This window comes from Sabethes cyaneus, chromosome 3 (assembly GCF_943734655.1).
Source record: "Sabethes cyaneus chromosome 3, idSabCyanKW18_F2, whole genome shotgun sequence".
In the NCBI taxonomy this organism is placed as follows: Eukaryota; Metazoa; Arthropoda; class Insecta; order Diptera; family Culicidae; genus Sabethes; species Sabethes cyaneus.
The window spans coordinates 71674472-71688556 of record NC_071355.1 but is presented as its reverse complement, the minus strand read 5'-3'; positions in this window follow the sequence as shown (position 1 = coordinate 71688556).

The window sequence follows — 14085 nt, the reverse complement described above, 5'->3', positions numbered from 1 at the left end:
CTACTAAGCTTCATCGCAGCTTCGAAAGCAGCTATTGACAAGCCTAAAGCTTGATAAAACTACCAGATTTAGATGTTTAAGAGCTGAAAAAAGGTTTTTATTTCTAAACCTAAACCGTAGCTCAGCCACAGGTGGAATAAAATCAGCTATTAAAGCGTTTGATCAGCCTGAAATTGTTACTTGGGAATCTCTCATTGTCAGATACGTCGAAATGAAAAAGTACCCGAGTGAATGTTCAATTTCGAGCAGTTTTGATTTTTTTTAATTATTTATTATAATATGGCATCCCTGCATCTGACACTGCATTTTTCGATGTTCGAATTTTTCGAGCCCCAAAAATCATTATTCATTTTTCATTTCTCTTCAAAGTTTGCGACAGGAAACAACGCATTTTCCTTCGCATCGTAAGGTCGTACAAAGCTTCAATATTTTACTAGTAAAAGTTTTCTCTGCAAAAATCATTGAGTATACACAACCAGGCCCTGAAAGTCAATATTAACAAAAAGGTAAGAAAGTTTCTAATGCTGTATTTTAAGCAACAAATAGTAGGAACCAGGTAGAAGTCTTTAATTTACAATGAGTGCTCACATTCTTCAGATAAAAGATAGTAAGCCATTTATTTGCAGTTCTTGTATCTACATACTATCAATAATCGTTTTGTTTAACGCGTAGACTTCCTTTTTAACAAAGAAATTTTATTTCTATTCATAGGAAGTTGCAAAATGGCGACCGGCGTTTTGGAAGTTATGAGGCACTCGTACAACACCGCCTGGCCAGCGAAAATCTATCCAACCTAGTTGGTTAGTTTCGCTGGCCTTCGGCGATATGATGACTACTTCTTAGAGAAATCTTTGAATTCACTATGTTCGTGTAATTGCTATACCTGATTGTATAATAAATGTACTGCAATCTAAAATGTTTTTTCTTTGCTTAATATTCACACTACCGTGCGGAATCAAGATCCATACACTCAATTATATTTGATTATGTGTTAAAATAGTACCTGCAAAATAATTCAAGTCCATTTCCATTTTTCGTTAGCATGACGTTAATATTAAAACTAGGGCAACAAGCAGTGAAATATAAATTGAAACTTCAGCGCATATTTACTTATCAATTGACTGCATCGTTATAGCTATTTGCATAGCAAATCGAACAATAAAGTGCATTTGAAGTGATTTTCCAATTTCAATTCTCAAAGTTCGATTTAAAGGGTAAGTTTATCGTACAGCTATATTCTATTCAATTCAGTAATCTCTCAACTGTCCTGTATTCTAGCAGCTGGCTGTGAAATCTGCCGGATAAAAATTAGAAGGTCAAGTTTAAGTTCCGAATGCAAAATGTAGCATCAAGGCTTTGCTTGAAATGTTATTTATTTATCCAAATTTGTACTGTACGGATGTAAATTATCACTAAATGACTTTCAATTGGCGAAGAAGCAAAATCTATACCTATAAAAATGGATTTCTGTCTGTCTGTCGGTATGTTCCTTATAGACTCGGAAACTACTGAACCGATCGGCGTGAAAATTTGCATGCAGTTAGAGTTAGAGACCCCTCCACCCCCTAAGAGGGGGGGGGGGCTCCCACACAAATGAAACACAAATTTCCCTATAACATGAGAACTAATCAAGTAAATGGAACCAAATTTTGCATGTGTTTTAGGTGGCAGACATTTTTTCTATGGTGTATTATGACCCCTCTCCTTTGAAGAGGGAGGGCTCCCATGCAAATGAAACCTCTCACCCCTTTGATAGTGGGTTTATTTGTTTTCCTAGGCCTCTATTACTTTTCTTTAGTTGGGTCCGAACGAGCGACGGTAAGGAGAGGATCGCACCTACGATATGGTACTTTTTCCACGAAAGTTTTCCGTGAAATGGTACATTCCGTGTAAGGTTTTTCGTGAAATGGTGTTCGGCGAAATGTTATACAATCACGGCGAACATTTAAGTGCTATCCGCTTTATTTTACCTGGCTAAGCAACGTGGGAGAGGGGGGGGGGGGGGGGGTTGTTACTTTACTGTTAGGAAAAATTCCAAATTTGCATATTAAACTACCCTTGCTTTCATAGTTACGTAACTGCCAAAATGAATCATTTAAGGTTGAGCTCCTCAGAAACTTGCAAAACTCGAGATTGTGACTAAGGTCATCCGAGATTCACGATTTATGTACAATACAGTTTAATTTATGGCAATACGATGTTCGTCGGGTCAGCTAGCATATTTATAATTTTTGGTTTTGGTTGGTTTTTAAACGTTTCTATGAAGATTTCCATCGTCGTTGAAATTTTTGTGAAAAACTTCCAACTAACACTTTTTATGGATTGCTTCGAATTTGCGCATTTTGCATTTCAAATGTTTGTTCTGCAATGTATAATTTAAAAGTTAGTTGGAGGAAGTGACTGCCTTAATGGGCCACCTGACTGTGATGACCTGCGGTCCATGATCTAACAACTGACTTACTAAATCCCATTTACGCGGGCACTTCTTTCACTTTCATGTCACCTCATCTAAAGTCACCGCACCTTCCAGGCCCCATTTGATTTGTACAGTCACCCAGGTGAGCGAAGTCACCCAGATGTGTGTGTTGAGGATAAAAGGCCGTTTCTTCAACTACACCATCATAAACGTGCATTGTCTATTCGAAGGTAGCCCCGACGACGAAAAGGAAGGGTTCTATGCGCAGCTGTGGGCAACGTTCGACAGCTGCTCACCACGGGACATCAACATCGTCATCGGGGATATGAACGCCCAAATCGGCAGGGAAGCAATGCATAGACCGGTGATCGGGCCTCATGCCTGCACACCGACACGAACGATAACGGCCAGCGATGGATCAGTTTTGCGGCTTCCCAAGGCTTGGTGATCAAAAGCACCTTCTTTCCCCACAAAGATGTCCACAAGGCCACCTGGAGATCACCTGACCAACGAACTTCGAACCAAATCGACCATATTCTCATCGAGAGCCGGTTTTTCTCGAACATCACAAATGTACGCTCCCTACGGAGTGCGGATATTCCCTCGGACCACTACCTAGTAGCAGTACATGTGCGCTCAAAACTATCGACGGTTTATACCTCGCGACAAAGTCGCCCTCGTCGGCCAAACATTCGGCAACTAGACAACCCGCGAAATGCCGATAATTACGCGCGCGTACTGGATGAAGTTCTGCCTTCCTCTGTGGAGCTAGATGCTTTGACCCTCGAAAACGGATGGAGTATGATACGCTCGGCCGCATCTGATACGCAAAACTATCTGAGCATATCCACGAGAGAGAATCTAGCCAAGTATCGACGAGCGAGGAATGAGTTGATCACGATCCTGAGGAGGAAAAAGCGCCAGAAGGAGGACAGATATCGTGAGGAGCTTGAACCTCTACTCCGGGCTAATGACACCCGCAAGTTTTACGAGAAGGTGAACCAAACTCGCAAGGCCCACACACCAAAACCCGACATGTGTAGGGACGAGGGAGGGGATCTAATCACAAACTAGCGCGAGGTGGTCGACAGGTGGAAGCAGTTCTTCGATGAGCACCTCAACGGCGATATAGCAGCAGGAGCCGTGATGGAAGTTAACCTCGGAGTAGCTACAAAGGACAACAGCGTACCGGCTCCCGATCTCGAAGAGATCCGGCGAGAAATCGGTCTGCTGAAGAACAATCGAGCCGCCGGAAAGGACCGATTTTCAGCAGAACTCTACAAAAATGGTCAAGCAACGGTACTTCTCTGGCTGTTCTCAAGGATTTGGGAAGAAGAGAAACTACCGGAGGAGTGGATGGGAGGCGTAGTCTGTCCCGTCTACAAAAAGAGCGACCGGCTAGACTGGTGTAACTACCGCGGCATTACGCGGGCTTTATGGAGACCCGTGCTACTACGGATCAAATTTTTACTCTCCGACAAATCCTCCAGAAATGTCGAGAGTACAACGTGCCCACGCATCATATTTTCGTGGATTTCAGAGCAGCATACGATACCGTTGAACGCGTACAGCTATGGCAGATAATGCACGAGTACGGTTTTCCGGACAAACTGACGCGGCTGAGCAAAGCTACTCTGGAACGAGTGATGTGCTACGTGCGCGTTTCGGGGACCCTCTCAAGTCCTTTCGAATCGCGCAGAGGGTTACGGCAAGGGGATGGAGTGTCCTATACTACCGGTACCAGACTCGTTGAGAACCCCGAAAAGCTTGTGGTCAGCTCCCCACCCAAGTTATTCTGTTATTCTCCGAGGTCGTCGAGCGACTTGTTCGAGATGGCCTACAAAACCAGGATCCAATTCGTGTTGTTTCACTGGTGAAAAAAGGGGCCGACCTTCAATCGCTCAACTTCATATCCTTCAAAGTAGGCATTCCTCTGGCGTACAAAAATGCGGTCTTGAACCCTGATACTTGGCCACAGGGAATTGTATTCAGGGAATTTGATGATGCTCGAGCGAATTCAGCGGTATGGCTGCCCCCTATCGCCCCCGCTCCTTCCGCTACTCTACTAGTTGGACCCTACGATGACTCCGGTGCTGGTTCATCATCTGTCACTCCAATGGCGCTAACTCCAATCCCTTTAGGACTCCCTTCGACTGCAGATCTACCGCAGACTCCTGCAGTAGACGGACCATAGTTTCCGTCACACCGACGATATTAAACTACACCAAGTTCCCAGCCGACTTTTGTCAATCCGACGCTACTGCCATCTTCAGACGACCGCTTATTTCATCAGATAGCATGACACTGGGACGCTCTGTTGTTGGTATCATGGATGCCCCCTACCCCCCCACCGTAGTCGCGCTACTGCCGCCAGCGCTCATCAGTCGTCCCGGTCCTACGTGTGAGCGTGGGGAAAGGGGCTTCCAAAACTCTCTTCGCGGCAAGTACACATTTGTAAATACCCTTGCGTCCACTGACCCGTACCGTGTTTCCAGTACTACGCACTTGCATGATCCGTTAGCAGTACTTACTGAACGAAACTTTGCTGACGACACTCCGACTGCTGGACTTCGGATATTCCATCATAACGACCATGACTTCAGCTTATCACCCGGTCCGGGACGCCTACCACAACGCGATATGGAAACCCCTGAACCGCCTAGCTCAGTCGAGCCCGCCGTAGACACCGAATTACAATCGCAATCGACTCGTTCCTGCCACCCAAGTCGTCCCGGCCCTGAGTCTAGTGCTGGTGAAGGGGTTTTCCAAGCCGCCTTCCATGGCAAGTATCCTATCAGTAACGGTATCCATCGCTCTGACGCATCCTCAATTCCCAGGACATCAACCGTAACAAGTATTGCCGCATCTGCCACCACGAATGTCCTGGTATACTATCAAAACGTTGGAGGAATGAACAGCTCTCTCGCTGAGTACCAGTTAGCCTTCAGTGATTGCTGTTATGACGTATACGCCCTCACCGAAACCTGGTTGAATCAAAATACGACGACAAGCCAGCTGTTTAACGATTCCTACTCCGTTTACCGACAGGATCGGTCGCGTTCAAATAGTTGTAAAAGTACTGGAGGTGGCGTTTTGTTAGCTGTTCGCTCAGGATTCAAATCCTACGCAGTTAATCCTCCCAACAGTTCGGCAGTTGAACAATTATGGGTCGCGATTACCACTGTTGACGGAATACTCTATCTCTGCGTAGTTTACATCCCTCCCGATCGAGTCAACGACGAAAACTTGATGGGCAACCATCTTGAAGCTATCAATTGGGTTGTGTCGCAATTAAAGCCTAGAGATAAAATTGTTATTTTGGGCGATTTTAACTTAAGCGCGATCTCTTGGCAGCGTAATTCCCACGGTTCTCTATTCCCAATCGCCTCTCGATCGTCCATAGGCATAGCCCCGCGAAAACTGCTTGATACATATAGCACCGCTGGACTTAAACAGATGAATGGGATTGAAAACGAGAATCATCGGACCCTTGATCTGTGCTTCGTTAGTGACGAGCTGTGCGTAGACTGTACGGTTACAGAAGCTCCGGTACCACTCGTAAAGATCTGCAGGCATCATCCTCCTTTACTAACGCAGTTAAAGATCAGGCCACAGCAACGCTTCCGGGATACTTCCGAAAGCCTCTCATATGAGTTTAGTAAAACCAATTTCAACGGTATGAACGATTGTCTGGGCCACGTTGATTGGGAGGAGGTTCTCCGCGATCACGACGCTAGTCTCGCTGCATCGACCATTTCATTGCCGACTTGTTCCGTTCTCATTTCAATAACGTTTTCACCAATGAACATCTCAAACCGCAGGATGTTGTCGCAGTTTGTTATCTCCATTGACATGGTTACGTCAGCTGGAAAAAGACTAAAATCATCCACGGGATATGGCCCTGACGGTATCCCGTCAATCATTCTGAAACGCTGTATGGAGACGCTAGCGGCACCGCTTGCAGCGGTATTCAACCTATCTTTGGCTACAGGCATTTTTCCAAACTGCTGGAAACAATCATATGTTTTTCCTGTCTTTAAAATAAGTTGTAAACGAGTAGTCTCGAACTACCGGGGTATACCTGCATTAAGTGCCACTTCTAAACGGTTTGAGTTGATTATTCTCCAGGAGCTTGCCCAGAGATATAATGACTACATCTCGTTGGATCAGCACGGATTTATGCCTAAACGATCTACAACAACCAACTTGACTTCCTTCACTTCGTTTGTAACACGCCAAATTGAGGATGGTCATCAAGTGGACGCGATATACACAGACTTATCTGCAGCATTTGATAAAATGAATCATCAAATTGCAATTGCCAAATTTGATCGATTTGGCATGAACGAACATTTGCTACTCTGGCTTCAATCTTACCTATGTGGTCGTAGCATGTCTGTGAAAATTGGTGATCACATTTCTTCGCCATTTCCTGTTTGTTCTGGTGTTCCACAAGGAAGCCACCTAGGACCGTTTTTATTCCTGCTGTATATGAACGACGTTAATTCCTTTTTGAAATGCGCGAAACTCTCATACGCTGACGATCTAAAGCTATACCATACGATAAAGCAACCACTGGATATGAGTTTTCTGCAGAAGCAGTTGGAAAACTTCGCTAAATGGTGTCAAATTAACCGATTGTCGCTGAATGTGTCTAAGGCCCCGTACAGAGTAAACGCGACAGCGACGCGACACGACTTCGCTCTCATGTTGCCAAATGCACAGTCCTGCTTCGGGCGAAAAAGGGCTGCGCGTATAACTACAGCAAGAAATGTCGCGTCGCGTCGCATGTCGCTTGCACTCTGGCGGTACCCTAAGTGCTCGGTAATCTCATTTGGACGAAAACATTCACTATTCCAGTATGACTATGCCTTGGTAGGCGTACGTTTACTGCGTGAATCCACAGTTAAGGATTTGGGAGTTTTAATCGATGCAAAATTAACTTTCAAGGATCACATTTCATACGTGGTGGCAAAAGTTTCTTCACAGCTGGGCTTTTTATTTCGTTTCGCGAAAAAATTTAAGGACATCTACTGCCTGAAAACACTCTATTGTTCAATTGTGCGACCTGTACTGGAATACGCGTCTCCCGTCTGGTCTCCTTATTACCAGAACGAAATTCAACGCATCGAAGCTATTCAGCGAAAGTTCATCCGCTTCGCTTTACGTCATCTCAGATGGACGGATCCATGGAACTTACCCAGCTATAAAAACCGTTGCATGCTGATCGGCCTGGAATTACTAGAGGAAAGACGCAATGTGGCAAAGGTATGCTTTATTGGCGATCTCCTGCAAGCTAACGTTGATTGTTCAATACTCCTCAGCATGCTGGATATCAATATACGACGCCGCAATCTACGATATCACTCGTTCCTCAGTATTACTCCAGCTAGGACGAATTATGGTCTACATGAACCAGTGCGCAGTATGTCTCGGCTATTCAATCAATGTTACCATGTATTTGACTTTAATGTGTCTCGAGAAACAAACAAGTATAATTTTAGACGTGTTTTATGTTAATAATCTAAACAGACGAGTATTGTAAATACGTTACTTAGTTATTTCTGTCATTGGGGTGATATTTTACCTGTTGACGTTAACAAAATAAAATAAAATAAAATATATGTTATTCAAAATCGCAATTGAAGGTGTGATCCGACGAGCGGGCATCGAAACGAGAGGAACGATCTTCAGCAAAAGTAGCCAACTCCATGCCTTTGCAGACGACCTCGACATCATTACCAGAAACCGTGGGATGGCGGAGGCAATCTACGCCAGGCTAAAAATGGAGGCTAGGAGGATAGGGTTACAAATTAGTGCGTCGGAAACCAAATATATGATAGGAAGAGGCTCCCGAGAAAGTAACGTTTGCCTCCCACGGACAATGACTATTGACGGCGATGAACTGGAAGTGGTTGATGAGTTCGTATATTTGGGATCTCTGGTCACCGCCGACAATAATACGAGTAAGGAGATCCAACGACCCATGCAAGCTGAAAATCGAGCCTACTATTGCCTTTGCAAGACGTTTTTCGATCTAGGAGCATACGCCGCCGCACAAAGCTGACGATGTGCAAAACGCTAATCAGACCGGTAGTCCTCTACGGACTTGAGATAGTAACTTTGCTTACGGAAGACATACGTGCACTTGCCGTTTTTGAACGAAAGGTGTTGCGGACTGTTTATGACGGAGTACAAACAGAAAGCGGAGAGTGGCACTGCTTGGAGAGATTCCCATCGTACACCTAGCGAAAGTTCGGGGACTACGGTGGGCCGGTCACGTCGCAAGGATGCCGGACGACTGTGTAGTGAAATCCGTTCTCTTCAAGAACCCCACCGGCACCAGAAATAGAGGGGCTCAACGTGCTAGATGGCTCGACCAGGTTGAAGCCGACAATGGAGAGGAATTCTTGATACGGCAAAAGCCACTCCGGCTCTCGGCTGAATATGGACATAAGCTAGGACATAAGGCTATGCGTAATGTATGAATTCTTGTAGTTTTCAGATATTAATTTGACACCCAAAACCATACGTTTAAAATGAAATTGTAACGAAACTAAAAGAGATAGGCGTTTCACGTCAAAGAACGAATGGTATTAGAACTTTAAACTGGTAAATAAAAGCAATCAGTTTTATCACACCTTTTTAGAAGAAATTTGATTTCTTATTTCTAAACTCTGCTTCTAAAAAGTAAATTTCATAAAGTACCGTGCCTGCGGGTAATTCCGCGCACTCATCCTAAAAATCAATTTTTCAACAGTAATGTTCACTAAAACATCATTAATAAGTATACTGTCACAGTATACCATGTTCCTTTATGGTTTTTGTTCAAAACTGACAACTTTTGCTTCGTTAGTCTGACCAAACCAAAGGCTATTTCATTGCACGCTGACCAAAACGTGATTTCCGAATGTTTTCTTAACAATTGTTCTAAGCGGAGGTCTAGATTATCGGAAGGTTTTTTTCGCTCCAAGAAGTATTTTTTATGATGAATTTATGCTACACAGGTACATAGATGTACATTTAACTTTTTTATGGAAATAGTTATGAATAACTCATTTTTCTGTTTGTTTTGTTTAAAGATTTGTTGTGGGCGGAATTAAGAGCAGGTAAATTAGTAATGTTTATAATTCCGCGCGGATATAGCAGGATCGTATCGGGGGGAAACGAATAGCAGAATATGCACTACTGTTCAGAATACTTTGTAGACACGTTGAAGAAAGTCAAATAAGGTTGTTCAGTACGAAAATCTACGAAAATGTTCAGGATTCCGGTCAATACCTTACGGAATGAAAAGCACCAAATGCACAGTGATCCAAAATTAGTGAACCAAAACGTGCGCACTAGAGTAGTGAGTAGGAAATCTTGGTTTTAGGTTTGTGGAACCTTTGCAAGAGTTTCTTGAGATTAAAAGATCTATCGTTTGGTGAAATTCAACTTTTGATTAATCTCCCTACAAGTGAAATAGAAAACTCATTTTTCTTCAGTTTCAATATAATACATTCATGTGTTCTGCGAAGTTTTAGAGCATATAAGAAATTTTGCTGAAAACAGTAATCTTCTATCTCTTCAGCGAAGATAGAAAATCCTATTTCTAATATATGAATCGTTAAAACCAATTTTTCTATTTTAGCTCTTTTTATAATTGTTGTATGATTTTTCCAGGTTCTATAAAATTGTACAAATAGTAAAAATACACAGCTTTGCTATATATAGTATAACTCTATCTTTGCTTGTTTAGAAACTGTAGAACTTTTAATATAAAAATGCCCCAATTTTGACCCCGAATTACTCGACACTGTATGAAAAATGCTACAAAATCCAGGAGGTTTCATTCGTAGTCGTCTTCCGCAATTGGGAGTTTTTTATATTGAAAGTCCTACAGCTCCTAACCAAGCAAAGATAGAGGTATACTATATTTGGCGTAGTTGTGTATTTTGATTATTTGTATAACTTTGTAGAACATGAAAAAGTCATACAACAACTACAAAAAGAGCTAAAACAGAGTAACTGAGTTGAACATTTTTTTCAATATTCGGATTTTTCTATCTTCGCTAAGGAGATAGAAAGTTGCTGTCTTCAGCAAAATTTCTTATAATAATATACTCTCAAACTTTGCAGAACACATCAATGTGTTATATGGAAAATGACGAAAAATAATTTTTTTATTTTACTTTTAGGGGGATTAATCAAAAGTTAAATTCCACCAAAGGATAGAGCTTTCAATTTTAAGCAACACTTGCAAAGGTTTCACAAACACTTTTCCTACTCAAAATTCAAGTGCGCACGTTTTTTAGTTTTGGACCAATGTGAAATGGCGTAATTTCAGGATCACAAACGAGAATAAAACTCTAAACTATCGAGTTACGCTGAACGCGTTTAATACCTTTTCAATAATTGTAAATATGTGTGACAGAAAAATAAAGTAGCAAATTTTAGTGATCAATCTAATTATTATCACTAAGCAAATTTTAAAATGCAGCGATCGTGTAATGTATCTAGTGCCTAGAGGCTATCCAAGTAAATTTGTCCAAACATTTGAGCTTGAGCCATTTCCAGGCTTTTATGCAGTTTTAATCTATTAACGTTGATGATTGCAGTCCATTTCTTATTTAGTTGTTGCGATGTGTTATTATTAGCACTCTTTCTTATTAGGCTCCAAGAGGTTATGTACATGGTGAAGTTATGGTTATTCTAACTCACCATTTGAATTTTTTACACAGATCATAACTAGGGTTGGGATACCGGGAGTACCGGAACCGGTAATACCGGTACTACCGGCCAATTTTCCAGTACCGAAATACCGGTATTGGCATGAGAGAAAACCGGGATTTTTGGTACCGATCAATTATGCAATTTCGTTTCATTTTATTGTCTTATCGTTCTATTTTTGCAATTCAACACACACACACATATGAAACCAAAATGTTTGATTCATTTCTGCCCTAAATGCACGGGACTATCCATTAACAAAACAAAAGGAGATGACGAGATAGAGTTCAATTTCTCAATGCAAAGAGATATCTCGGTATCGTTCTAACGCATGCAGAGAGTGCGAGAGGGATATACTGAATTTCTCTCGATAATTATCACTACCGTCACCCGCTGAATGAACGTCAACCTGTTTTCGCTCCAATTATTGATTACAGTTTGTTTCCCTTTGTTGATGTTGCAATATTATTTAATTGGCATTTCGACTGGATTCAATCATGGACTTTGAAAATAAAATCAGAGAGGGAGTTCCAGAAACTTCAGTATGGTGTTACTTTTTTCGAGGAATTAAGAATCGCGGAACGGCAAAGTATATCAAGTGTTCTAAAACGATTAAATGCGAAGGCTCCAGCACATCCGGTATGAAAAAACATCTCAAGGGTATTCACGATATCAATTTGGATAAACGCACTGCCCCTCTCGATGTTAACAGCGAGCAACCTTCAGCATCTTCTTCGTGTGTGAAAAAAGCTCCATCGTCAAGTATTTCTCGAAAACATCCCCTCTTGATGTTGTGATTGCTCGTTTAGCTGCAAAGGATAATATTTCATTCAATACAATATGTAATTCCGACGACATCCGACAAGGTTTACTTGCACGAGGATTCAACGATATCCCAAAGTCGCACAAAGGTGTTAAGCTAAAGGTGAAAGCTTACTGCAGTTTTGTTATCGAAGAGTATCGGAAGCAGTTTCATGAGCTACAATTACAAAACCGAAAGTTGAGTCTCACATTTGACGAATGGACTTCGGTAAGAAATCGTCGTTATATGAACGTAAATGTCCACGATTCAAAACACACCTGGAATCTGCGGCTCGTACGGATTAAAGGTTCAATGAATGCTGAGCAGTGTGTAGAGTTGTTGGACCAGAAGTTGTCAGAATTTGGTTTGGTGCTATCCAAAGATATTATGGGCCTTACGACTGATGGAGCACTGATTATGAAGAAAGTGGGGAGGTTAACTTCTGCAGACCATCAAGTTTGCCTAGCGCATGGAATACACCTTGCCGTAATAAGTGTTCTATACCAGAAACCGCCGTCAAACACAGACCATCTAATTGATTATGATGAAGGTAAATTTATACAGCTTTCCAATCTTCTTAGAACGATGATAACTTAAATTTTCCGGTTCAGATTCCGATACATCTTCTGACGGGGAGAATACTGACCCGTTTATTCTTGACCAAGGATCTGGTAGCAATATTGCTATGAAGCCACAATATTTCTCAACTGTGAAGAACGTTCGTGAAATCGTCAAAATTTTTAAGAAATCCCCCGTGAGAAACGATGATATTCTTCAAAAATACGTTCGGAAGGATAAAGGCAGAGAACTAAGTTTAATCTCTGACTGCAAGACAAGATGGAACAGTTTGTTTGCATTGCTTAAAAGATTTTTCGAGCTCAGCACTGCAGTTCAAAAAGCAATGATCGACCTTAAAGGACAGGTGAAGGTAAGTTATTTGACAGACGATGAAATGGTTTTGGTTAGGGAAATTATTGAAGCTTTGGATCCTATAAATGCAGCTGTAGAACAATTGTGCAGACGACATTGCACGTTATACGAAGCAGATATAGCTCTTCATTTTATGCTCGAACAACTCAATTCCCAAAACACCAATATTGCGAACGAACTTTTTGAAGCACTAAAGGACCTAATTAAAGAAAGACGCTTTGAATACGCAGATCTTTTCGCATTCTTATCTAATCCGACCACAAGAATGACGATGAATAACAATTTTGGAATATTTTCCAAAACATCGCGAAACGTCTTAATAAAGCAAGCTGATGACCTGTTCAAACGATTAAACACCGGCAATGAGATTGAGGAAATAATGGATGAGACATCGGCAAGCATTGATGATCACGCAAATGAAGATGATGATGATAAGCTGACCATGAAGGAGAAATTTGAAAAAAGACTTCAGCAACTCAAAGCAGTTCCAGTTCCAGCTTCAACGACTTCGAATACACCTAAATTTCAAAAAACACTGCGAAGTGAATTTACTTACGTCGAAGCTGAAGGATTAATAGGCAAGTACTCAACTATACTTTTCGATGCTCTGAGTACTGTCCGCCCTACGTCGGTGGATTCTGAGAGAGCATTTTCGGTATCTGGAAATTTCGTTACAAAGATTCGTTCCCGCATGGAAGACAAAACGTTAAATATTTTGTGTATCTTGAAATCTTATTTCTGCAATCGCTAACTCTGTTGTCACTAAACATTTAAATATTATTAAATAAATAAGTTGTTTTGGTTTTTCATGAGTAAGATTTTTTGTTCTTAAAATATCGTGGGAACCGGTACTAGTACCGGTATTACCGGTACTGATGCTTCCGGTACCGAAATACCGGTTCTCAAAAACGGTCCCGGTACTCCCAACCCTAATCATAACATTGTCTGCGCCTTAAGTGCGCGGAATTACCAGCAGTCACGGTAGTTTAAGACCAATTTTCAGTACAACTTTTTTTCAGCTTTGGAATGAAAGTAACAGAATTGAGCTAGCTAGCAAAGTTTTTGTGCCAAAGCTAATTTAAGGCAAATCGAACTTAAAATGTTTAACAACTCTGTAACGATTGAGATTTGACCACATGCGTAGAATTTTTTTCGTCAAATATGATCCTCTATCACCCCGTGAAAAATCTGCACTAAGCTACCTAACATCCTGTATATGAAGAGA